Source organism: Rhinoderma darwinii (genome assembly GCF_050947455.1).
Source record: "Rhinoderma darwinii isolate aRhiDar2 chromosome 5 unlocalized genomic scaffold, aRhiDar2.hap1 SUPER_5_unloc_45, whole genome shotgun sequence".
In the NCBI taxonomy this organism is placed as follows: domain Eukaryota; kingdom Metazoa; phylum Chordata; class Amphibia; order Anura; family Rhinodermatidae; genus Rhinoderma; species Rhinoderma darwinii.
The window spans coordinates 646,343-668,172 of NW_027461804.1; the positions used below are offsets into that span (position 1 = coordinate 646,343).

The window sequence follows — 21,830 nt, forward strand, 5'->3', positions numbered from 1 at the left end:
GCTGATACAAGGTGTGAAGGAACAAGGGGTGGCTGTGGGCATGCACTTGCTGCCGCTGCCAGTGTTTATCTGCATGGCAGCAGGGCATTTGGGCGTTGCCAGGAAGGCGTTTTTATGTAGATTCCTCCTCTTTCAGCACTGCATTGTGGTGCAAGCAAAAGAAGCAAATCCTGTCTGGCTTCCTCTCCGGCCTTTATTCACCTCCCGTGTAGCTGTGAGTGTGTGAGCCTGCAGGGCCCCATGGAATTGCCTAGAAGTAGGCTGAATCGCTGCAAGGGCTGAACAGCAGTATCGGGCAGGCTCGGGCAACGCGCGGCCCGTTCGGGTTATCGCTTCTCGGCCTTTTGGCTAAGATCAAGTGTAGTATCTGTTCTTATCAGTTTAATATCTGATACGTCCCCTATCTGGGGACCATATATTAAATGGATTTTTAGAACAGGGAGATGGAAATAGAGCTTGCTCTGTCCACTCCACGCATTGACCTGGTATTGCAGTATTTCCAGGACCGGTGCACCCTTTCCTTATGTGTTGACTAAAAGCAGATTCCAAAAGTGTTTTTTGTCTTTGCTATTGTTTCTGTCTTTCTGAAGGGATCTCCCCTTTTAATCCCATTATTTCAACACCTGTTGGACAATGCATGAGTGATAATGAGCTCATTGATTAAATGCAATTAATGAATAGATTGCCACCTCTTGTTGTGTGTCGTCTGTGTTTCTGTGTTTCCGGCATTTCACATTGGAACACCTCATTCACCTTCCTTGTCTTCTCTCCGCCCTCCCTTTTAGGTAAGTTAAAGAGCTGCACCTGAGCCAGCCACTGATTGATTGATTGATTGATTGATTGATTGATTGATTGATTGATTGATGCAGCACAACAGTCAAATAGTGGAGTGGAGTAGGGGAACAGCAAACAGCCAATAAAGCAGCCCGCCCGCTCGCCTGCCCGCCACAATGGACCTACCTGTGTACACTAGATGGATGTGATGGAATGTACTGTCGTCCCTACATTTCAAGAAGAAGTAAGAATTGCAGTTGCAACAAAGCCTTGCTTGCCTACAAAGAGAGCAGCAATTTGGATTTGTTACTATGTTACCTAGAAGAATAACAAACTGTGCAAGGATGGAGGTTGTAGGAGCAAGGAGAAGTTGTCTGTAAAGTTGGTGGATGCCTATTTTCCATTTTGCAGTCCCTTGTCTCCCTCTTGTGGCCTCCTGGAGGCAACTAGCTGTGCAAAAAAAAGACAGCCTGGCGGCCGGCTGTTGCAGTGTTGCCCTCTCAGGCAACACTGAGTGACTGACTGAGCCTCACCGTCTTATATAAAGTTCAGACGGAACTTTGCACGTGTCATAGTGGAGCCCTCAGGATTCCAGAGCCAGCTTTCTGACATCATAATGGGGCCTCAGAGATAAAAGCCTGGGCCCAGGCAGTGTTGGTCAGTGCTGCTCAGCAGGCAGCACTGGACTGGACTGGATTACAGCTGATACAAGGTGTGAAGGAACAAGGGGTGGCTGTGGGCATGCACTTGCTGCCGCTGCCAGTGTTTATCTGCATGGCAGCAGGGCATTTGGGCGTTGCCAGGAAGGCGTTTTTATGTAGATTCCTCCTCTTTCAGCACTGCATTGTGGTGCAAGCAAAAGAAGCAAATCCTGTCTGGCTTCCTCTCCGGCCTTTATTCACCTCCCGTGTAGCTGTGAGTGTGTGAGCCTGCAGGGCCCCATGGAATTGCCTAGAAGTAGGCTGAATCGCTGCAAGGGCTGAACAGCAGTATCGGGCAGGCTCGGGCAACGCGCGGCCCGTTCGGGTTATCGCTTCTCGGCCTTTTGGCTAAGATCAAGTGTAGTATCTGTTCTTATCAGTTTAATATCTGATACGTCCCCTATCTGGGGACCATATATTAAATGGATTTTTAGAACAGGGAGATGGAAATAGAGCTTGCTCTGTCCACTCCACGCATTGACCTGGTATTGCAGTATTTCCAGGACCGGTGCACCCTTTCCTTATGTGTTGACTAAAAGCAGATTCCAAAAGTGTTTTTTGTCTTTGCTATTGTTTCTGTCTTTCTGAAGGGATCTCCCCTTTTAATCCCATTATTTCAACACCTGTTGGACAATGCATGAGTGATAATGAGCTCATTGATTAAATGCAATTAATGAATAGATTGCCACCTCTTGTTGTGTGTCGTCTGTGTTTCTGTGTTTCCGGCATTTCACATTGGAACACCTCATTCACCTTCCTTGTCTTCTCTCCGCCCTCCCTTTTAGGTAAGTTAAAGAGCTGCACCTGAGCCAGCCACTGATTGATTGATTGATTGATTGATTGATTGATTGATTGATTGATTGATTGATTGATTGATGCAGCACAACAGTCAAATAGTGGAGTGGAGTAGGGGAACAGCAAACAGCCAATAAAGCAGCCCGCCCGCTCGCCTGCCCGCCACAATGGACCTACCTGTGTACACTAGATGGATGTGATGGAATGTACTGTCGTCCCTACATTTCAAGAAGAAGTAAGAATTGCAGTTGCAACAAAGCCTTGCTTGCCTACAAAGAGAGCAGCAATTTGGATTTGTTACTATGTTACCTAGAAGAATAACAAACTGTGCAAGGATGGAGGTTGTAGGAGCAAGGAGAAGTTGTCTGTAAAGTTGGTGGATGCCTATTTTCCATTTTGCAGTCCCTTGTCTCCCTCTTGTGGCCTCCTGGAGGCAACTAGCTGTGCAAAAAAAAGACAGCCTGGCGGCCGGCTGTTGCAGTGTTGCCCTCTCAGGCAACACTGAGTGACTGACTGAGCCTCACCGTCTTATATAAAGTTCAGACGGAACTTTGCACGTGTCATAGTGGAGCCCTCAGGATTCCAGAGCCAGCTTTCTGACATCATAATGGGGCCTCAGAGATAAAAGCCTGGGCCCAGGCAGTGTTGGTCAGTGCTGCTCAGCAGGCAGCACTGGACTGGACTGGATTACAGCTGATACAAGGTGTGAAGGAACAAGGGGTGGCTGTGGGCATGCACTTGCTGCCGCTGCCAGTGTTTATCTGCATGGCAGCAGGGCATTTGGGCGTTGCCAGGAAGGCGTTTTTATGTAGATTCCTCCTCTTTCAGCACTGCATTGTGGTGCAAGCAAAAGAAGCAAATCCTGTCTGGCTTCCTCTCCGGCCTTTATTCACCTCCCGTGTAGCTGTGAGTGTGTGAGCCTGCAGGGCCCCATGGAATTGCCTAGAAGTAGGCTGAATCGCTGCAAGGGCTGAACAGCAGTATCGGGCAGGCTCGGGCAACGCGCGGCCCGTTCGGGTTATCACTTCTCGGCCTTTTGGCTAAGATCAAGTGTAGTATCTGTTCTTATCAGTTTAATATCTGATACGTCCCCTATCTGGGGACCATATATTAAATGGATTTTTAGAACAGGGAGATGGAAATAGAGCTTGCTCTGTCCACTCCACGCATTGACCTGGTATTGCAGTATTTCCAGGACCGGTGCACCCTTTCCTTATGTGTTGACTAAAAGCAGATTCCAAAAGTGTTTTTTGTCTTTGCTATTGTTTCTGTCTTTCTGAAGGGATCTCCCCTTTTAATCCCATTATTTCAACACCTGTTGGACAATGCATGAGTGATAATGAGCTCATTGATTAAATGCAATTAATGAATAGATTGCCACCTCTTGTTGTGTGTCGTCTGTGTTTCTGTGTTTCCGGCATTTCACATTGGAACACCTCATTCACCTTCCTTGTCTTCTCTCCGCCCTCCCTTTTAGGTAAGTTAAAGAGCTGCACCTGAGCCAGCCACTGATTGATTGATTGATTGATTGATTGATTGATTGATTGATTGATTGATTGATTGATTGATTGATGCAGCACAACAGTCAAATAGTGGAGTGGAGTAGGGGAACAGCAAACAGCCAATAAAGCAGCCCGCCCGCTCGCCTGCCCGCCACAATGGACCTACCTGTGTACACTAGATGGATGTGATGGAATGTACTGTCGTCCCTACATTTCAAGAAGAAGTAAGAATTGCAGTTGCAACAAAGCCTTGCTTGCCTACAAAGAGAGCAGCAATTTGGATTTGTTACTATGTTACCTAGAAGAATAACAAACTGTGCAAGGATGGAGGTTGTAGGAGCAAGGAGAAGTTGTCTGTAAAGTTGGTGGATGCCTATTTTCCATTTTGCAGTCCCTTGTCTCCCTCTTGTGGCCTCCTGGAGGCAACTAGCTGTGCAAAAAAAAGACAGCCTGGCGGCCGGCTGTTGCAGTGTTGCCCTCTCAGGCAACACTGAGTGACTGACTGAGCCTCACCGTCTTATATAAAGTTCAGACGGAACTTTGCACGTGTCATAGTGGAGCCCTCAGGATTCCAGAGCCAGCTTTCTGACATCATAATGGGGCCTCAGAGATAAAAGCCTGGGCCCAGGCAGTGTTGGTCAGTGCTGCTCAGCAGGCAGCACTGGACTGGACTGGATTACAGCTGATACAAGGTGTGAAGGAACAAGGGGTGGCTGTGGGCATGCACTTGCTGCCGCTGCCAGTGTTTATCTGCATGGCAGCAGGGCATTTGGGCGTTGCCAGGAAGGCGTTTTTATGTAGATTCCTCCTCTTTCAGCACTGCATTGTGGTGCAAGCAAAAGAAGCAAATCCTGTCTGGCTTCCTCTCCGGCCTTTATTCACCTCCCGTGTAGCTGTGAGTGTGTGAGCCTGCAGGGCCCCATGGAATTGCCTAGAAGTAGGCTGAATCGCTGCAAGGGCTGAACAGCAGTATCGGGCAGGCTCGGGCAACGCACGGCCCGTTCGGGTTATCGCTTCTCGGCCTTTTGGCTAAGATCAAGTGTAGTATCTGTTCTTATCAGTTTAATATCTGATACGTCCACTCCACGCATTGACCTGGTATTGCAGTATTTCCAGGACCGGTGCACCCTTTCCTTATGTGTTGACTAAAAGCAGATTCCAAAAGTGTTTTTTGTCTTTGCTATTGTTTCTGTCTTTCTGAAGGGATCTCCCCTTTTAATCCCATTATTTCAACACCTGTTGGACAATGCATGAGTGATAATGAGCTCATTGATTAAATGCAATTAATGAATAGATTGCCACCTCTTGTTGTGTGTCGTCTGTGTTTCTGTGTTTCCGGCATTTCACATTGGAACACCTCATTCACCTTCCTTGTCTTCTCTCCGCCCTCCCTTTTAGGTAAGTTAAAGAGCTGCACCTGAGCCAGCCACTGATTGATTGATTGATTGATTGATTGATTGATTGATTGATTGATTGATTGATTGATGCAGCACAACAGTCAAATAGTGGAGTGGAGTAGGGGAACAGCAAACAGCCAATAAAGCAGCCCGCCCGCTCGCCTGCCCGCCACAATGGACCTACCTGTGTACACTAGATGGATGTGATGGAATGTACTGTCGTCCCTACATTTCAAGAAGAAGTAAGAATTGCAGTTGCAACAAAGCCTTGCTTGCCTACAAAGAGAGCAGCAATTTGGATTTGTTACTATGTTACCTAGAAGAATAACAAACTGTGCAAGGATGGAGGTTGTAGGAGCAAGGAGAAGTTGTCTGTAAAGTTGGTGGATGCCTATTTTCCATTTTGCAGTCCCTTGTCTCCCTCTTGTGGCCTCCTGGAGGCAACTAGCTGTGCAAAAAAAAGACAGCCTGGCGGCCGGCTGTTGCAGTGTTGCCCTCTCAGGCAACACTGAGTGACTGACTGAGCCTCACCGTCTTATATAAAGTTCAGACGGAACTTTGCACGTGTCATAGTGGAGCCCTCAGGATTCCAGAGCCAGCTTTCTGACATCATAATGGGGCCTCAGAGATAAAAGCCTGGGCCCAGGCAGTGTTGGTCAGTGCTGCTCAGCAGGCAGCACTGGACTGGACTGGATTACAGCTGATACAAGGTGTGAAGGAACAAGGGGTGGCTGTGGGCATGCACTTGCTGCCGCTGCCAGTGTTTATCTGCATGGCAGCAGGGCATTTGGGCGTTGCCAGGAAGGCGTTTTTATGTAGATTCCTCCTCTTTCAGCACTGCATTGTGGTGCAAGCAAAAGAAGCAAATCCTGTCTGGCTTCCTCTCCGGCCTTTATTCACCTCCCGTGTAGCTGTGAGTGTGTGAGCCTGCAGGGCCCCATGGAATTGCCTAGAAGTAGGCTGAATCGCTGCAAGGGCTGAACAGCAGTATCGGGCAGGCTCGGGCAACGCGCGGCCCGTTCGGGTTATCGCTTCTCGGCCTTTTGGCTAAGATCAAGTGTAGTATCTGTTCTTATCAGTTTAATATCTGATACGTCCCCTATCTGGGGACCATATATTAAATGGATTTTTAGAACAGGGAGATGGAAATAGAGCTTGCTCTGTCCACTCCACGCATTGACCTGGTATTGCAGTATTTCCAGGACCGGTGCACCCTTTCCTTATGTGTTGACTAAAAGCAGATTCCAAAAGTGTTTTTTGTCTTTGCTATTGTTTCTGTCTTTCTGAAGGGATCTCCCCTTTTAATCCCATTATTTCAACACCTGTTGGACAATGCATGAGTGATAATGAGCTCATTGATTAAATGCAATTAATGAATAGATTGCCACCTCTTGTTGTGTGTCGTCTGTGTTTCTGTGTTTCCGGCATTTCACATTGGAACACCTCATTCACCTTCCTTGTCTTCTCTCCGCCCTCCCTTTTAGGTAAGTTAAAGAGCTGCACCTGAGCCAGCCACTGATTGATTGATTGATTGATTGATTGATTGATTGATTGATTGATTGATTGATGCAGCACAACAGTCAAATAGTGGAGTGGAGTAGGGGAACAGCAAACAGCCAATAAAGCAGCCCGCCCGCTCGCCTGCCCGCCACAATGGACCTACCTGTGTACACTAGATGGATGTGATGGAATGTACTGTCGTCCCTACATTTCAAGAAGAAGTAAGAATTGCAGTTGCAACAAAGCCTTGCTTGCCTACAAAGAGAGCAGCAATTTGGATTTGTTACTATGTTACCTAGAAGAATAACAAACTGTGCAAGGATGGAGGTTGTAGGAGCAAGGAGAAGTTGTCTGTAAAGTTGGTGGATGCCTATTTTCCATTTTGCAGTCCCTTGTCTCCCTCTTGTGGCCTCCTGGAGGCAACTAGCTGTGCAAAAAAAAGACAGCCTGGCGGCCGGCTGTTGCAGTGTTGCCCTCTCAGGCAACACTGAGTGACTGACTGAGCCTCACCGTCTTATATAAAGTTCAGACGGAACTTTGCACGTGTCATAGTGGAGCCCTCAGGATTCCAGAGCCAGCTTTCTGACATCATAATGGGGCCTCAGAGATAAAAGCCTGGGCCCAGGCAGTGTTGGTCAGTGCTGCTCAGCAGGCAGCACTGGACTGGACTGGATTACAGCTGATACAAGGTGTGAAGGAACAAGGGGTGGCTGTGGGCATGCACTTGCTGCCGCTGCCAGTGTTTATCTGCATGGCAGCAGGGCATTTGGGCGTTGCCAGGAAGGCGTTTTTATGTAGATTCCTCCTCTTTCAGCACTGCATTGTGGTGCAAGCAAAAGAAGCAAATCCTGTCTGGCTTCCTCTCCGGCCTTTATTCACCTCCCGTGTAGCTGTGAGTGTGTGAGCCTGCAGGGCCCCATGGAATTGCCTAGAAGTAGGCTGAATCGCTGCAAGGGCTGAACAGCAGTATCGGGCAGGCTCGGGCAACGCGCGGCCCGTTCGGGTTATCGCTTCTCGGCCTTTTGGCTAAGATCAAGTGTAGTATCTGTTCTTATCAGTTTAATATCTGATACGTCCCCTATCTGGGGACCATATATTAAATGGATTTTTAGAACAGGGAGATGGAAATAGAGCTTGCTCTGTCCACTCCACGCATTGACCTGGTATTGCAGTATTTCCAGGACCGGTGCACCCTTTCCTTATGTGTTGACTAAAAGCAGATTCCAAAAGTGTTTTTTGTCTTTGCTATTGTTTCTGTCTTTCTGAAGGGATCTCCCCTTTTAATCCCATTATTTCAACACCTGTTGGACAATGCATGAGTGATAATGAGCTCATTGATTAAATGCAATTAATGAATAGATTGCCACCTCTTGTTGTGTGTCGTCTGTGTTTCTGTGTTTCCGGCATTTCACATTGGAACACCTCATTCACCTTCCTTGTCTTCTCTCCGCCCTCCCTTTTAGGTAAGTTAAAGAGCTGCACCTGAGCCAGCCACTGATTGATTGATTGATTGATTGATTGATTGATTGATTGATTGATTGATTGATTGATTGATGCAGCACAACAGTCAAATAGTGGAGTGGAGTAGGGGAACAGCAAACAGCCAATAAAGCAGCCCGCCCGCTCGCCTGCCCGCCACAATGGACCTACCTGTGTACACTAGATGGATGTGATGGAATGTACTGTCGTCCCTACATTTCAAGAAGAAGTAAGAATTGCAGTTGCAACAAAGCCTTGCTTGCCTACAAAGAGAGCAGCAATTTGGATTTGTTACTATGTTACCTAGAAGAATAACAAACTGTGCAAGGATGGAGGTTGTAGGAGCAAGGAGAAGTTGTCTGTAAAGTTGGTGGATGCCTATTTTCCATTTTGCAGTCCCTTGTCTCCCTCTTGTGGCCTCCTGGAGGCAACTAGCTGTGCAAAAAAAAGACAGCCTGGCGGCCGGCTGTTGCAGTGTTGCCCTCTCAGGCAACACTGAGTGACTGACTGAGCCTCACCGTCTTATATAAAGTTCAGACGGAACTTTGCACGTGTCATAGTGGAGCCCTCAGGATTCCAGAGCCAGCTTTCTGACATCATAATGGGGCCTCAGAGATAAAAGCCTGGGCCCAGGCAGTGTTGGTCAGTGCTGCTCAGCAGGCAGCACTGGACTGGACTGGATTACAGCTGATACAAGGTGTGAAGGAACAAGGGGTAGCTGTGGGCATGCACTTGCTGCCGCTGCCAGTGTTTATCTGCATGGCAGCAGGGCATTTGGGCGTTGCCAGGAAGGCGTTTTTATGTAGATTCCTCCTCTTTCAGCACTGCATTGTGGTGCAAGCAAAAGAAGCAAATCCTGTCTGGCTTCCTCTCCGGCCTTTATTCACCTCCCGTGTAGCTGTGAGTGTGTGAGCCTGCAGGGCCCCATGGAATTGCCTAGAAGTAGGCTGAATCGCTGCAAGGGCTGAACAGCAGTATCGGGCAGGCTCGGGCAACGCGCGGCCCGTTCGGGTTATCGCTTCTCGGCCTTTTGGCTAAGATCAAGTGTAGTATCTGTTCTTATCAGTTTAATATCTGATACGTCCCCTATCTGGGGACCATATATTAAATGGATTTTTAGAACAGGGAGATGGAAATAGAGCTTGCTCTGTCCACTCCACGCATTGACCTGGTATTGCAGTATTTCCAGGACCGGTGCACCCTTTCCTTATGTGTTGACTAAAAGCAGATTCCAAAAGTGTTTTTTGTCTTTGCTATTGTTTCTGTCTTTCTGAAGGGATCTCCCCTTTTAATCCCATTATTTCAACACCTGTTGGACAATGCATGAGTGATAATGAGCTCATTGATTAAATGCAATTAATGAATAGATTGCCACCTCTTGTTGTGTGTCGTCTGTGTTTCTGTGTTTCCGGCATTTCACATTGGAACACCTCATTCACCTTCCTTGTCTTCTCTCCGCCCTCCCTTTTAGGTAAGTTAAAGAGCTGCACCTGAGCCAGCCACTGATTGATTGATTGATTGATTGATTGATTGATTGATTGATTGATTGATTGATGCAGCACAACAGTCAAATAGTGGAGTGGAGTAGGGGAACAGCAAACAGCCAATAAAGCAGCCCGCCCGCTCGCCTGCCCGCCACAATGGACCTACCTGTGTACACTAGATGGATGTGATGGAATGTACTGTCGTCCCTACATTTCAAGAAGAAGTAAGAATTGCAGTTGCAACAAAGCCTTGCTTGCCTACAAAGAGAGCAGCAATTTGGATTTGTTACTATGTTACCTAGAAGAATAACAAACTGTGCAAGGATGGAGGTTGTAGGAGCAAGGAGAAGTTGTCTGTAAAGTTGGTGGATGCCTATTTTCCATTTTGCAGTCCCTTGTCTCCCTCTTGTGGCCTCCTGGAGGCAACTAGCTGTGCAAAAAAAAGACAGCCTGGCGGCCGGCTGTTGCAGTGTTGCCCTCTCAGGCAACACTGAGTGACTGACTGAGCCTCACCGTCTTATATAAAGTTCAGACGGAACTTTGCACGTGTCATAGTGGAGCCCTCAGGATTCCAGAGCCAGCTTTCTGACATCATAATGGGGCCTCAGAGATAAAAGCCTGGGCCCAGGCAGTGTTGGTCAGTGCTGCTCAGCAGGCAGCACTGGACTGGACTGGATTACAGCTGATACAAGGTGTGAAGGAACAAGGGGTGGCTGTGGGCATGCACTTGCTGCCGCTGCCAGTGTTTATCTGCATGGCAGCAGGGCATTTGGGCGTTGCCAGGAAGGCGTTTTTATGTAGATTCCTCCTCTTTCAGCACTGCATTGTGGTGCAAGCAAAAGAAGCAAATCCTGTCTGGCTTCCTCTCCGGCCTTTATTCACCTCCCGTGTAGCTGTGAGTGTGTGAGCCTGCAGGGCCCCATGGAATTGCCTAGAAGTAGGCTGAATCGCTGCAAGGGCTGAACAGCAGTATCGGGCAGGCTCGGGCAACGCGCGGCCCGTTCGGGTTATCGCTTCTCGGCCTTTTGGCTAAGATCAAGTGTAGTATCTGTTCTTATCAGTTTAATATCTGATACGTCCCCTATCTGGGGACCATATATTAAATGGATTTTTAGAACAGGGAGATGGAAATAGAGCTTGCTCTGTCCACTCCACGCATTGACCTGGTATTGCAGTATTTCCAGGACCGGTGCACCCTTTCCTTATGTGTTGACTAAAAGCAGATTCCAAAAGTGTTTTTTGTCTTTGCTATTGTTTCTGTCTTTCTGAAGGGATCTCCCCTTTTAATCCCATTATTTCAACACCTGTTGGACAATGCATGAGTGATAATGAGCTCATTGATTAAATGCAATTAATGAATAGATTGCCACCTCTTGTTGTGTGTCGTCTGTGTTTCTGTGTTTCCGGCATTTCACATTGGAACACCTCATTCACCTTCCTTGTCTTCTCTCCGCCCTCCCTTTTAGGTAAGTTAAAGAGCTGCACCTGAGCCAGCCACTGATTGATTGATTGATTGATTGATTGATTGATTGATTGATTGATTGATGCAGCACAACAGTCAAATAGTGGAGTGGAGTAGGGGAACAGCAAACAGCCAATAAAGCAGCCCGCCCGCTCGCCTGCCCGCCACAATGGACCTACCTGTGTACACTAGATGGATGTGATGGAATGTACTGTCGTCCCTACATTTCAAGAAGAAGTAAGAATTGCAGTTGCAACAAAGCCTTGCTTGCCTACAAAGAGAGCAGCAATTTGGATTTGTTACTATGTTACCTAGAAGAATAACAAACTGTGCAAGGATGGAGGTTGTAGGAGCAAGGAGAAGTTGTCTGTAAAGTTGGTGGATGCCTATTTTCCATTTTGCAGTCCCTTGTCTCCCTCTTGTGGCCTCCTGGAGGCAACTAGCTGTGCAAAAAAAAGACAGCCTGGCGGCCGGCTGTTGCAGTGTTGCCCTCTCAGGCAACACTGAGTGACTGACTGAGCCTCACCGTCTTATATAAAGTTCAGACGGAACTTTGCACGTGTCATAGTGGAGCCCTCAGGATTCCAGAGCCAGCTTTCTGACATCATAATGGGGCCTCAGAGATAAAAGCCTGGGCCCAGGCAGTGTTGGTCAGTGCTGCTCAGCAGGCAGCACTGGACTGGACTGGATTACAGCTGATACAAGGTGTGAAGGAACAAGGGGTGGCTGTGGGCATGCACTTGCTGCCGCTGCCAGTGTTTATCTGCATGGCAGCAGGGCATTTGGGCGTTGCCAGGAAGGCGTTTTTATGTAGATTCCTCCTCTTTCAGCACTGCATTGTGGTGCAAGCAAAAGAAGCAAATCCTGTCTGGCTTCCTCTCCGGCCTTTATTCACCTCCCGTGTAGCTGTGAGTGTGTGAGCCTGCAGGGCCCCATGGAATTGCCTAGAAGTAGGCTGAATCGCTGCAAGGGCTGAACAGCAGTATCGGGCAGGCTCGGGCAACGCGCGGCCCGTTCGGGTTATCGCTTCTCGGCCTTTTGGCTAAGATCAAGTGTAGTATCTGTTCTTATCAGTTTAATATCTGATACGTCCCCTATCTGGGGACCATATATTAAATGGATTTTTAGAACAGGGAGATGGAAATAGAGCTTGCTCTGTCCACTCCACGCATTGACCTGGTATTGCAGTATTTCCAGGACCGGTGCACCCTTTCCTTATGTGTTGACTAAAAGCAGATTCCAAAAGTGTTTTTTGTCTTTGCTATTGTTTCTGTCTTTCTGAAGGGATCTCCCCTTTTAATCCCATTATTTCAACACCTGTTGGACAATGCATGAGTGATAATGAGCTCATTGATTAAATGCAATTAATGAATAGATTGCCACCTCTTGTTGTGTGTCGTCTGTGTTTCTGTGTTTCCGGCATTTCACATTGGAACACCTCATTCACCTTCCTTGTCTTCTCTCCGCCCTCCCTTTTAGGTAAGTTAAAGAGCTGCACCTGAGCCAGCCACTGATTGATTGATTGATTGATTGATTGATTGATTGATTGATTGATTGATTGATTGATTGATTGATTGATGCAGCACAACAGTCAAATAGTGGAGTGGAGTAGGGGAACAGCAAACAGCCAATAAAGCAGCCCGCCCGCTCGCCTGCCCGCCACAATGGACCTACCTGTGTACACTAGATGGATGTGATGGAATGTACTGTCGTCCCTACATTTCAAGAAGAAGTAAGAATTGCAGTTGCAACAAAGCCTTGCTTGCCTACAAAGAGAGCAGCAATTTGGATTTGTTACTATGTTACCTAGAAGAATAACAAACTGTGCAAGGATGGAGGTTGTAGGAGCAAGGAGAAGTTGTCTGTAAAGTTGGTGGATGCCTATTTTCCATTTTGCAGTCCCTTGTCTCCCTCTTGTGGCCTCCTGGAGGCAACTAGCTGTGCAAAAAAAAGACAGCCTGGCGGCCGGCTGTTGCAGTGTTGCCCTCTCAGGCAACACTGAGTGACTGACTGAGCCTCACCGTCTTATATAAAGTTCAGACGGAACTTTGCACGTGTCATAGTGGAGCCCTCAGGATTCCAGAGCCAGCTTTCTGACATCATAATGGGGCCTCAGAGATAAAAGCCTGGGCCCAGGCAGTGTTGGTCAGTGCTGCTCAGCAGGCAGCACTGGACTGGACTGGATTACAGCTGATACAAGGTGTGAAGGAACAAGGGGTGGCTGTGGGCATGCACTTGCTGCCGCTGCCAGTGTTTATCTGCATGGCAGCAGGGCATTTGGGCGTTGCCAGGAAGGCGTTTTTATGTAGATTCCTCCTCTTTCAGCACTGCATTGTGGTGCAAGCAAAAGAAGCAAATCCTGTCTGGCTTCCTCTCCGGCCTTTATTCACCTCCCGTGTAGCTGTGAGTGTGTGAGCCTGCAGGGCCCCATGGAATTGCCTAGAAGTAGGCTGAATCGCTGCAAGGGCTGAACAGCAGTATCGGGCAGGCTCGGGCAACGCGCGGCCTGTTCGGGTTATCGCTTCTCGGCCTTTTGGCTAAGATCAAGTGTAGTATCTGTTCTTATCAGTTTAATATCTGATACGTCCCCTATCTGGGGACCATATATTAAATGGATTTTTAGAACAGGGAGATGGAAATAGAGCTTGCTCTGTCCACTCCACGCATTGACCTGGTATTGCAGTATTTCCAGGACCGGTGCACCCTTTCCTTATGTGTTGACTAAAAGCAGATTCCAAAAGTGTTTTTTGTCTTTGCTATTGTTTCTGTCTTTCTGAAGGGATCTCCCCTTTTAATCCCATTATTTCAACACCTGTTGGACAATGCATGAGTGATAATGAGCTCATTGATTAAATGCAATTAATGAATAGATTGCCACCTCTTGTTGTGTGTCGTCTGTGTTTCTGTGTTTCCGGCATTTCACATTGGAACACCTCATTCACCTTCCTTGTCTTCTCTCCGCCCTCCCTTTTAGGTAAGTTAAAGAGCTGCACCTGAGCCAGCCACTGATTGATTGATTGATTGATTGATTGATTGATTGATTGATTGATTGATTGATTGATTGATTGATTGATTGATGCAGCACAACAGTCAAATAGTGGAGTGGAGTAGGGGAACAGCAAACAGCCAATAAAGCAGCCCGCCCGCTCGCCTGCCCGCCACAATGGACCTACCTGTGTACACTAGATGGATGTGATGGAATGTACTGTCGTCCCTACATTTCAAGAAGAAGTAAGAATTGCAGTTGCAACAAAGCCTTGCTTGCCTACAAAGAGAGCAGCAATTTGGATTTGTTACTATGTTACCTAGAAGAATAACAAACTGTGCAAGGATGGAGGTTGTAGGAGCAAGGAGAAGTTGTCTGTAAAGTTGGTGGATGCCTATTTTCCATTTTGCAGTCCCTTGTCTCCCTCTTGTGGCCTCCTGGAGGCAACTAGCTGTGCAAAAAAAAGACAGCCTGGCGGCCGGCTGTTGCAGTGTTGCCCTCTCAGGCAACACTGAGTGACTGACTGAGCCTCACCGTCTTATATAAAGTTCAGACGGAACTTTGCACGTGTCATAGTGGAGCCCTCAGGATTCCAGAGCCAGCTTTCTGACATCATAATGGGGCCTCAGAGATAAAAGCCTGGGCCCAGGCAGTGTTGGTCAGTGCTGCTCAGCAGGCAGCACTGGACTGGACTGGATTACAGCTGATACAAGGTGTGAAGGAACAAGGGGTGGCTGTGGGCATGCACTTGCTGCCGCTGCCAGTGTTTATCTGCATGGCAGCAGGGCATTTGGGCGTTGCCAGGAAGGCGTTTTTATGTAGATTCCTCCTCTTTCAGCACTGCATTGTGGTGCAAGCAAAAGAAGCAAATCCTGTCTGGCTTCCTCTCCGGCCTTTATTCACCTCCCGTGTAGCTGTGAGTGTGTGAGCCTGCAGGGCCCCATGGAATTGCCTAGAAGTAGGCTGAATCGCTGCAAGGGCTGAACAGCAGTATCGGGCAGGCTCGGGCAACGCGCGGCCCGTTCGGGTTATCGCTTCTCGGCCTTTTGGCTAAGATCAAGTGTAGTATCTGTTCTTATCAGTTTAATATCTGATACGTCCCCTATCTGGGGACCATATATTAAATGGATTTTTAGAACAGGGAGATGGAAATAGAGCTTGCTCTGTCCACTCCACGCATTGACCTGGTATTGCAGTATTTCCAGGACCGGTGCACCCTTTCCTTATGTGTTGACTAAAAGCAGATTCCAAAAGTGTTTTTTGTCTTTGCTATTGTTTCTGTCTTTCTGAAGGGATCTCCCCTTTTAATCCCATTATTTCAACACCTGTTGGACAATGCATGAGTGATAATGAGCTCATTGATTAAATGCAATTAATGAATAGATTGCCACCTCTTGTTGTGTGTCGTCTGTGTTTCTGTGTTTCCGGCATTTCACATTGGAACACCTCATTCACCTTCCTTGTCTTCTCTCCGCCCTCCCTTTTAGGTAAGTTAAAGAGCTGCACCTGAGCCAGCCACTGATTGATTGATTGATTGATTGATTGATTGATTGATTGATTGATTGATTGATTGATGCAGCACAACAGTCAAATAGTGGAGTGGAGTAGGGGAACAGCAAACAGCCAATAAAGCAGCCCGCCCGCTCGCCTGCCCGCCACAATGGACCTACCTGTGTACACTAGATGGATGTGATGGAATGTACTGTCGTCCCTACATTTCAAGAAGAAGTAAGAATTGCAGTTGCAACAAAGCCTTGCTTGCCTACAAAGAGAGCAGCAATTTGGATTTGTTACTATGTTACCTAGAAGAATAACAAACTGTGCAAGGATGGAGGTTGTAGGAGCAAGGAGAAGTTGTCTGTAAAGTTGGTGGATGCCTATTTTCCATTTTGCAGTCCCTTGTCTCCCTCTTGTGGCCTCCTGGAGGCAACTAGCTGTGCAAAAAAAAGACAGCCTGGCGGCCGGCTGTTGCAGTGTTGCCCTCTCAGGCAACACTGAGTGACTGACTGAGCCTCACCGTCTTATATAAAGTTCAGACGGAACTTTGCACGTGTCATAGTGGAGCCCTCAGGATTCCAGAGCCAGCTTTCTGACATCATAATGGGGCCTCAGAGATAAAAGCCTGGGCCCAGGCAGTGTTGGTCAGTGCTGCTCAGCAGGCAGCACTGGACTGGACTGGATTACAGCTGATACAAGGTGTGAAGGAACAAGGGGTGGCTGTGGGCATGCACTTGCTGCCGCTGCCAGTGTTTATCTGCATGGCAGCAGGGCATTTGGGCGTTGCCAGGAAGGCGTTTTTATGTAGATTCCTCCTCTTTCAGCACTGCATTGTGGTGCAAGCAAAAGAAGCAAATCCTGTCTGGCTTCCTCTCCGGCCTTTATTCACCTCCCGTGTAGCTGTGAGTGTGTGAGCCTGCAGGGCCCCATGGAATTGCCTAGAAGTAGGCTGAATCGCTGCAAGGGCTGAACAGCAGTATCGGGCAGGCTCGGGCAACGCGCGGCCCGTTCGGGTTATCGCTTCTCGGCCTTTTGGCTAAGATCAAGTGTAGTATCTGTTCTTATCAGTTTAATATCTGATACGTCCCCTATCTGGGGACCATATATTAAATGGATTTTTAGAACAGGGAGATGGAAATAGAGCTTGCTCTGTCCACTCCACGCATTGACCTGGTATTGCAGTATTTCCAGGACCGGTGCACCCTTTCCTTATGTGTTGACTAAAAGCAGATTCCAAAAGTGTTTTTTGTCTTTGCTATTGTTTCTGTCTTTCTGAAGGGATCTCTTCTTTTAATCCCATTATTTCAACACCTGTTGGACAATGCATGAGTGATAATGAGCTCATTGATTAAATGCAATTAATGAATAGATTGCCACCTCTTGTTGTGTGTCGTCTGTGTTTCTGTGTTTCCGGCATTTCACATTGGAACACCTCATTCACCTTCCTTGTCTTCTCTCCGCCCTCCCTTTTAGGTAAGTTAAAGAGCTGCACCTGAGCCAGCCACTGATTGATTGATTGATTGATTGATTGATTGATTGATTGATTGATTGATTGCAGCACAACAGTCAAATAGTGGAGTGGAGTAGGGGAACAGCAAACAGCCAATAAAGCAGCCCGCCCGCTCGCCTGCCCGCCACAATGGACCTACCTGTGTACACTAGATGGATGTGATGGAATGTACTGTCGTCCCTACATTTCAAGAAGAAGTAAGAATTGCAGTTGCAACAAAGCCTTGCTTGCCTACAAAGAGAGCAGCAATTTGGATTTGTTACTATGTTACCTAGAAGAATAACAAACTGTGCAAGGATGGAGGTTGTAGGAGCAAGGAGAAGTTGTCTGTAAAGTTGGTGGATGCCTATTTTCCATTTTGCAGTCCCTTGTCTCCCTCTTGTGGCCTCCTGGAGGCAACTAGCTGTGCAAAAAAAAGACAGCCTGGCGGCCGGCTGTTGCAGTGTTGCCCTCTCAGGCAACACTGAGTGACTGACTGAGCCTCACCGTCTTATATAAAGTTCAGACGGAACTTTGCACGTGTCATAGTGGAGCCCTCAGGATTCCAGAGCCAGCTTTCTGACATCATAATGGGGCCTCAGAGATAAAAGCCTGGGCCCAGGCAGTGTTGGTCAGTGCTGCTCAGCAGGCAGCACTGGACTGGACTGGATTACAGCTGATACAAGGTGTGAAGGAACAAGGGGTGGCTGTGGGCATGCACTTGCTGCCGCTGCCAGTGTTTATCTGCATGGCAGCAGGGCATTTGGGCGTTGCCAGGAAGGCGTTTTTATGTAGATTCCTCCTCTTTCAGCACTGCATTGTGGTGCAAGCAAAAGAAGCAAATCCTGTCTGGCTTCCTCTCCGGCCTTTATTCACCTCCCGTGTAGCTGTGAGTGTGTGAGCCTGCAGGGCCCCATGGAATTGCCTAGAAGTAGGCTGAATCGCTGCAAGGGCTGAACAGCAGTATCGGGCAGGCTCGGGCAACGCGCGGCCCGTTCGGGTTATCGCTTCTCGGCCTTTTGGCTAAGATCAAGTGTAGTATCTGTTCTTATCAGTTTAATATCTGATACGTCCCCTATCTGGGGACCATATATTAAATGGATTTTTAGAACAGGGAGATGGAAATAGAGCTTGCTCTGTCCACTCCACGCATTGACCTGGTATTGCAGTATTTCCAGGACCGGTGCACCCTTTCCTTATGTGTTGACTAAAAGCAGATTCCAAAAGTGTTTTTTGTCTTTGCTATTGTTTCTGTCTTTCTGAAGGGATCTCCCCTTTTAATCCCATTATTTCAACACCTGTTGGACAATGCATGAGTGATAATGAGCTCATTGATTAAATGCAATTAATGAATAGATTGCCACCTCTTGTTGTGTGTCGTCTGTGTTTCTGTGTTTCCGGCATTTCACATTGGAACACCTCATTCACCTTCCTTGTCTTCTCTCCGCCCTCCCTTTTAGGTAAGTTAAAGAGCTGCACCTGAGCCAGCCACTGATTGATTGATTGATTGATTGATTGATTGATTGATTGATTGATTGATGCAGCACAACAGTCAAATAGTGGAGTGGAGTAGGGGAACAGCAAACAGCCAATAAAGCAGCCCGCCCGCTCGCCTGCCCGCCACAATGGACCTACCTGTGTACACTAGATGGATGTGATGGAATGTACTGTCGTCCCTACATTTCAAGAAGAAGTAAGAATTGCAGTTGCAACAAAGCCTTGCTTGCCTACAAAGAGAGCAGCAATTTGGATTTGTTACTATGTTACCTAGAAGAATAACAAACTGTGCAAGGATGGAGGTTGTAGGAGCAAGGAGAAGTTGTCTGTAAAGTTGGTGGATGCCTATTTTCCATTTTGCAGTCCCTTGTCTCCCTCTTGTGGCCTCCTGGAGGCAACTAGCTGTGCAAAAAAAAGACAGCCTGGCGGCCGGCTGTTGCAGTGTTGCCCTCTCAGGCAACACTGAGTGACTGACTGAGCCTCACCGTCTTATATAAAGTTCAGACGGAACTTTGCACGTGTCATAGTGGAGCCCTCAGGATTCCAGAGCCAGCTTTCTGACATCATAATGGGGCCTCAGAGATAAAAGCCTGGGCCCAGGCAGTGTTGGTCAGTGCTGCTCAGCAGGCAGCACTGGACTGGACTGGATTACAGCTGATACAAGGTGTGAAGGAACAAGGGGTGGCTGTGGGCATGCACTTGCTGCCGCTGCCAGTGTTTATCTGCATGGCAGCAGGGCATTTGGGCGTTGCCAGGAAGGCGTTTTTATGTAGATTCCTCCTCTTTCAGCACTGCATTGTGGTGCAAGCAAAAGAAGCAAATCCTGTCTGGCTTCCTCTCCGGCCTTTATTCACCTCCCGTGTAGCTGTGAGTGTGTGAGCCTGCAGGGCCCCATGGAATTGCCTAGAAGTAGGCTGAATCGCTGCAAGGGCTGAACAGCAGTATCGGGCAGGCTCGGGCAACGCGCGGCCCGTTCGGGTTATCGCTTCTCGGCCTTTTGGCTAAGATCAAGTGTAGTATCTGTTCTTATCAGTTTAATATCTGATACGTCCCCTATCTGGGGACCATATATTAAATGGATTTTTAGAACAGGGAGATGGAAATAGAGCTTGCTCTGTCCACTCCACGCATTGACCTGGTATTGCAGTATTTCCAGGACCGGTGCACCCTTTCCTTATGTGTTGACTAAAAGCAGATTCCAAAAGTGTTTTTTGTCTTTGCTATTGTTTCTGTCTTTCTGAAGGGATCTCCCCTTTTAATCCCATTATTTCAACACCTGTTGGACAATGCATGAGTGATAATGAGCTCATTGATTAAATGCAATTAATGAATAGATTGCCACCTCTTGTTGTGTGTCGTCTGTGTTTCTGTGTTTCCGGCATTTCACATTGGAACACCTCATTCACCTTCCTTGTCTTCTCTCCGCCCTCCCTTTTAGGTAAGTTAAAGAGCTGCACCTGAGCCAGCCACTGATTGATTGATTGATTGATTGATTGATTGATTGATTGATTGATTGATTGATGCAGCACAACAGTCAAATAGTGGAGTGGAGTAGGGGAACAGCAAACAGCCAATAAAGCAGCCCGCCCGCTCGCCTGCCCGCCACAATGGACCTACCTGTGTACACTAGATGGATGTGATGGAATGTACTGTCGTCCCTACATTTCAAGAAGAAGTAAGAATTGCAGTTGCAACAAAGCCTTGCTTGCCTACAAAGAGAGCAGCAATTTGGATTTGTTACTATGTTACCTAGAAGAATAACAAACTGTGCAAGGATGGAGGTTGTAGGAGCAAGGAGAAGTTGTCTGTAAAGTTGGTGGATGCCTATTTTCCATTTTGCAGTCCCTTGTCTCCCTCTTGTGGCCTCCTGGAGGCAACTAGCTGTGCAAAAAAAAGACAGCCTGGCGGCCGGCTGTTGCAGTGTTGCCCTCTCAGGCAACACTGAGTGACTGACTGAGCCTCACCGTCTTATATAAAGTTCAGACGGAACTTTGCACGTGTCATAGTGGAGCCCTCAGGATTCCAGAGCCAGCTTTCTGACATCATAATGGGGCCTCAGAGATAAAAGCCTGGGCCCAGGCAGTGTTGGTCAGTGCTGCTCAGCAGGCAGCACTGGACTGGACTGGATTACAGCTGATACAAGGTGTGAAGGAACAAGGGGTGGCTGTGGGCATGCACTTGCTGCCGCTGCCAGTGTTTATCTGCATGGCAGCAGGGCATTTGGGCGTTGCCAGGAAGGCGTTTTTATGTAGATTCCTCCTCTTTCAGCACTGCATTGTGGTGCAAGCAAAAGAAGCAAATCCTGTCTGGCTTCCTCTCCGGCCTTTATTCACCTCCCGTGTAGCTGTGAGTGTGTGAGCCTGCAGGGCCCCATGGAATTGCCTAGAAGTAGGCTGAATCGCTGCAAGGGCTGAACAGCAGTATCGGGCAGGCTCGGGCAACGCGCGGCCCGTTCGGGTTATCGCTTCTCGGCCTTTTGGCTAAGATCAAGTGTAGTATCTGTTCTTATCAGTTTAATATCTGATACGTCCCCTATCTGGGGACCATATATTAAATGGATTTTTAGAACAGGGAGATGGAAATAGAGCTTGCTCTGTCCACTCCACGCATTGACCTGGTATTGCAGTATTTCCAGGACCGGTGCACCCTTTCCTTATGTGTTGACTAAAAGCAGATTCCAAAAGTGTTTTTTGTCTTTGCTATTGTTTCTGTCTTTCTGAAGGGATCTCCCCTTTTAATCCCATTATTTCAACACCTGTTGGACAATGCATGAGTGATAATGAGCTCATTGATTAAATGCAATTAATGAATAGATTGCCACCTCTTGTTGTGTGTCGTCTGTGTTTCTGTGTTTCCGGCATTTCACATTGGAACACCTCATTCACCTTCCTTGTCTTCTCTCCGCCCTCCCTTTTAGGTAAGTTAAAGAGCTGCACCTGAGCCAGCCACTGATTGATTGATTGATTGATTGATTGATTGATTGATTGATTGATTGATTGATGCAGCACAACAGTCAAATAGTGGAGTGGAGTAGGGGAACAGCAAACAGCCAATAAAGCAGCCCGCCCGCTCGCCTGCCCGCCACAATGGACCTACCTGTGTACACTAGATGGATGTGATGGAATGTACTGTCGTCCCTACATTTCAAGAAGAAGTAAGAATTGCAGTTGCAACAAAGCCTTGCTTGCCTACAAAGAGAGCAGCAATTTGGATTTGTTACTATGTTACCTAGAAGAATAACAAACTGTGCAAGGATGGAGGTTGTAG

The 21,830-nt window shown here is 47.7% G+C and overlaps 14 non-coding genes and 1 pseudogene across 14 annotated transcripts; all 15 read left to right on the forward strand.

Moving 5' to 3' along the window:
* Positions 1–328: 328 nt before the first annotated feature.
* LOC142694235 (U2 spliceosomal RNA) lies at positions 329–519 on the forward strand. The gene has a single exon (XR_012862494.1). It is a non-coding gene; the product is annotated as a U2 spliceosomal RNA (small nuclear RNA).
* Positions 520–1,803: 1,284 nt separating this feature from the next.
* Positions 1,804–1,994, forward strand: LOC142694236 (U2 spliceosomal RNA). The gene has a single exon (XR_012862495.1). It is a non-coding gene; the product is annotated as a U2 spliceosomal RNA (small nuclear RNA).
* Positions 1,995–3,290: 1,296 nt separating this feature from the next.
* LOC142694388 (U2 spliceosomal RNA) lies at positions 3,291–3,481 on the forward strand. Its single transcript, XR_012862632.1, has one exon. It is a non-coding gene; the product is annotated as a U2 spliceosomal RNA (small nuclear RNA).
* Positions 3,482–4,781: 1,300 nt separating this feature from the next.
* On the forward strand, positions 4,782–4,904 carry LOC142693845 (U2 spliceosomal RNA; annotated as a pseudogene).
* Positions 4,905–6,196: 1,292 nt separating this feature from the next.
* LOC142694237 (U2 spliceosomal RNA) lies at positions 6,197–6,387 on the forward strand. The gene has a single exon (XR_012862496.1). It is a non-coding gene; the product is annotated as a U2 spliceosomal RNA (small nuclear RNA).
* A 1,288-nt stretch (positions 6,388–7,675) lies between these two features.
* On the forward strand, positions 7,676–7,866 carry LOC142694238 (U2 spliceosomal RNA). The gene has a single exon (XR_012862497.1). It is a non-coding gene; the product is annotated as a U2 spliceosomal RNA (small nuclear RNA).
* A 1,296-nt stretch (positions 7,867–9,162) lies between these two features.
* Positions 9,163–9,353, forward strand: LOC142694240 (U2 spliceosomal RNA). Its single transcript, XR_012862499.1, has one exon. It is a non-coding gene; the product is annotated as a U2 spliceosomal RNA (small nuclear RNA).
* A 1,288-nt stretch (positions 9,354–10,641) lies between these two features.
* On the forward strand, positions 10,642–10,832 carry LOC142694242 (U2 spliceosomal RNA). The gene has a single exon (XR_012862500.1). It is a non-coding gene; the product is annotated as a U2 spliceosomal RNA (small nuclear RNA).
* A 1,284-nt stretch (positions 10,833–12,116) lies between these two features.
* On the forward strand, positions 12,117–12,307 carry LOC142694243 (U2 spliceosomal RNA). Its single transcript, XR_012862501.1, has one exon. It is a non-coding gene; the product is annotated as a U2 spliceosomal RNA (small nuclear RNA).
* A 1,304-nt stretch (positions 12,308–13,611) lies between these two features.
* LOC142694244 (U2 spliceosomal RNA) lies at positions 13,612–13,802 on the forward strand. The gene has a single exon (XR_012862502.1). It is a non-coding gene; the product is annotated as a U2 spliceosomal RNA (small nuclear RNA).
* A 1,308-nt stretch (positions 13,803–15,110) lies between these two features.
* On the forward strand, positions 15,111–15,301 carry LOC142694245 (U2 spliceosomal RNA). The gene has a single exon (XR_012862503.1). It is a non-coding gene; the product is annotated as a U2 spliceosomal RNA (small nuclear RNA).
* A 1,292-nt stretch (positions 15,302–16,593) lies between these two features.
* On the forward strand, positions 16,594–16,784 carry LOC142694246 (U2 spliceosomal RNA). Its single transcript, XR_012862504.1, has one exon. It is a non-coding gene; the product is annotated as a U2 spliceosomal RNA (small nuclear RNA).
* A 1,285-nt stretch (positions 16,785–18,069) lies between these two features.
* LOC142694247 (U2 spliceosomal RNA) lies at positions 18,070–18,260 on the forward strand. The gene has a single exon (XR_012862505.1). It is a non-coding gene; the product is annotated as a U2 spliceosomal RNA (small nuclear RNA).
* Positions 18,261–19,544: 1,284 nt separating this feature from the next.
* On the forward strand, positions 19,545–19,735 carry LOC142694248 (U2 spliceosomal RNA). The gene has a single exon (XR_012862506.1). It is a non-coding gene; the product is annotated as a U2 spliceosomal RNA (small nuclear RNA).
* Positions 19,736–21,023: 1,288 nt separating this feature from the next.
* LOC142694249 (U2 spliceosomal RNA) lies at positions 21,024–21,214 on the forward strand. Its single transcript, XR_012862507.1, has one exon. It is a non-coding gene; the product is annotated as a U2 spliceosomal RNA (small nuclear RNA).
* The last annotated feature ends 616 nt before the right edge of the window (positions 21,215–21,830 follow it).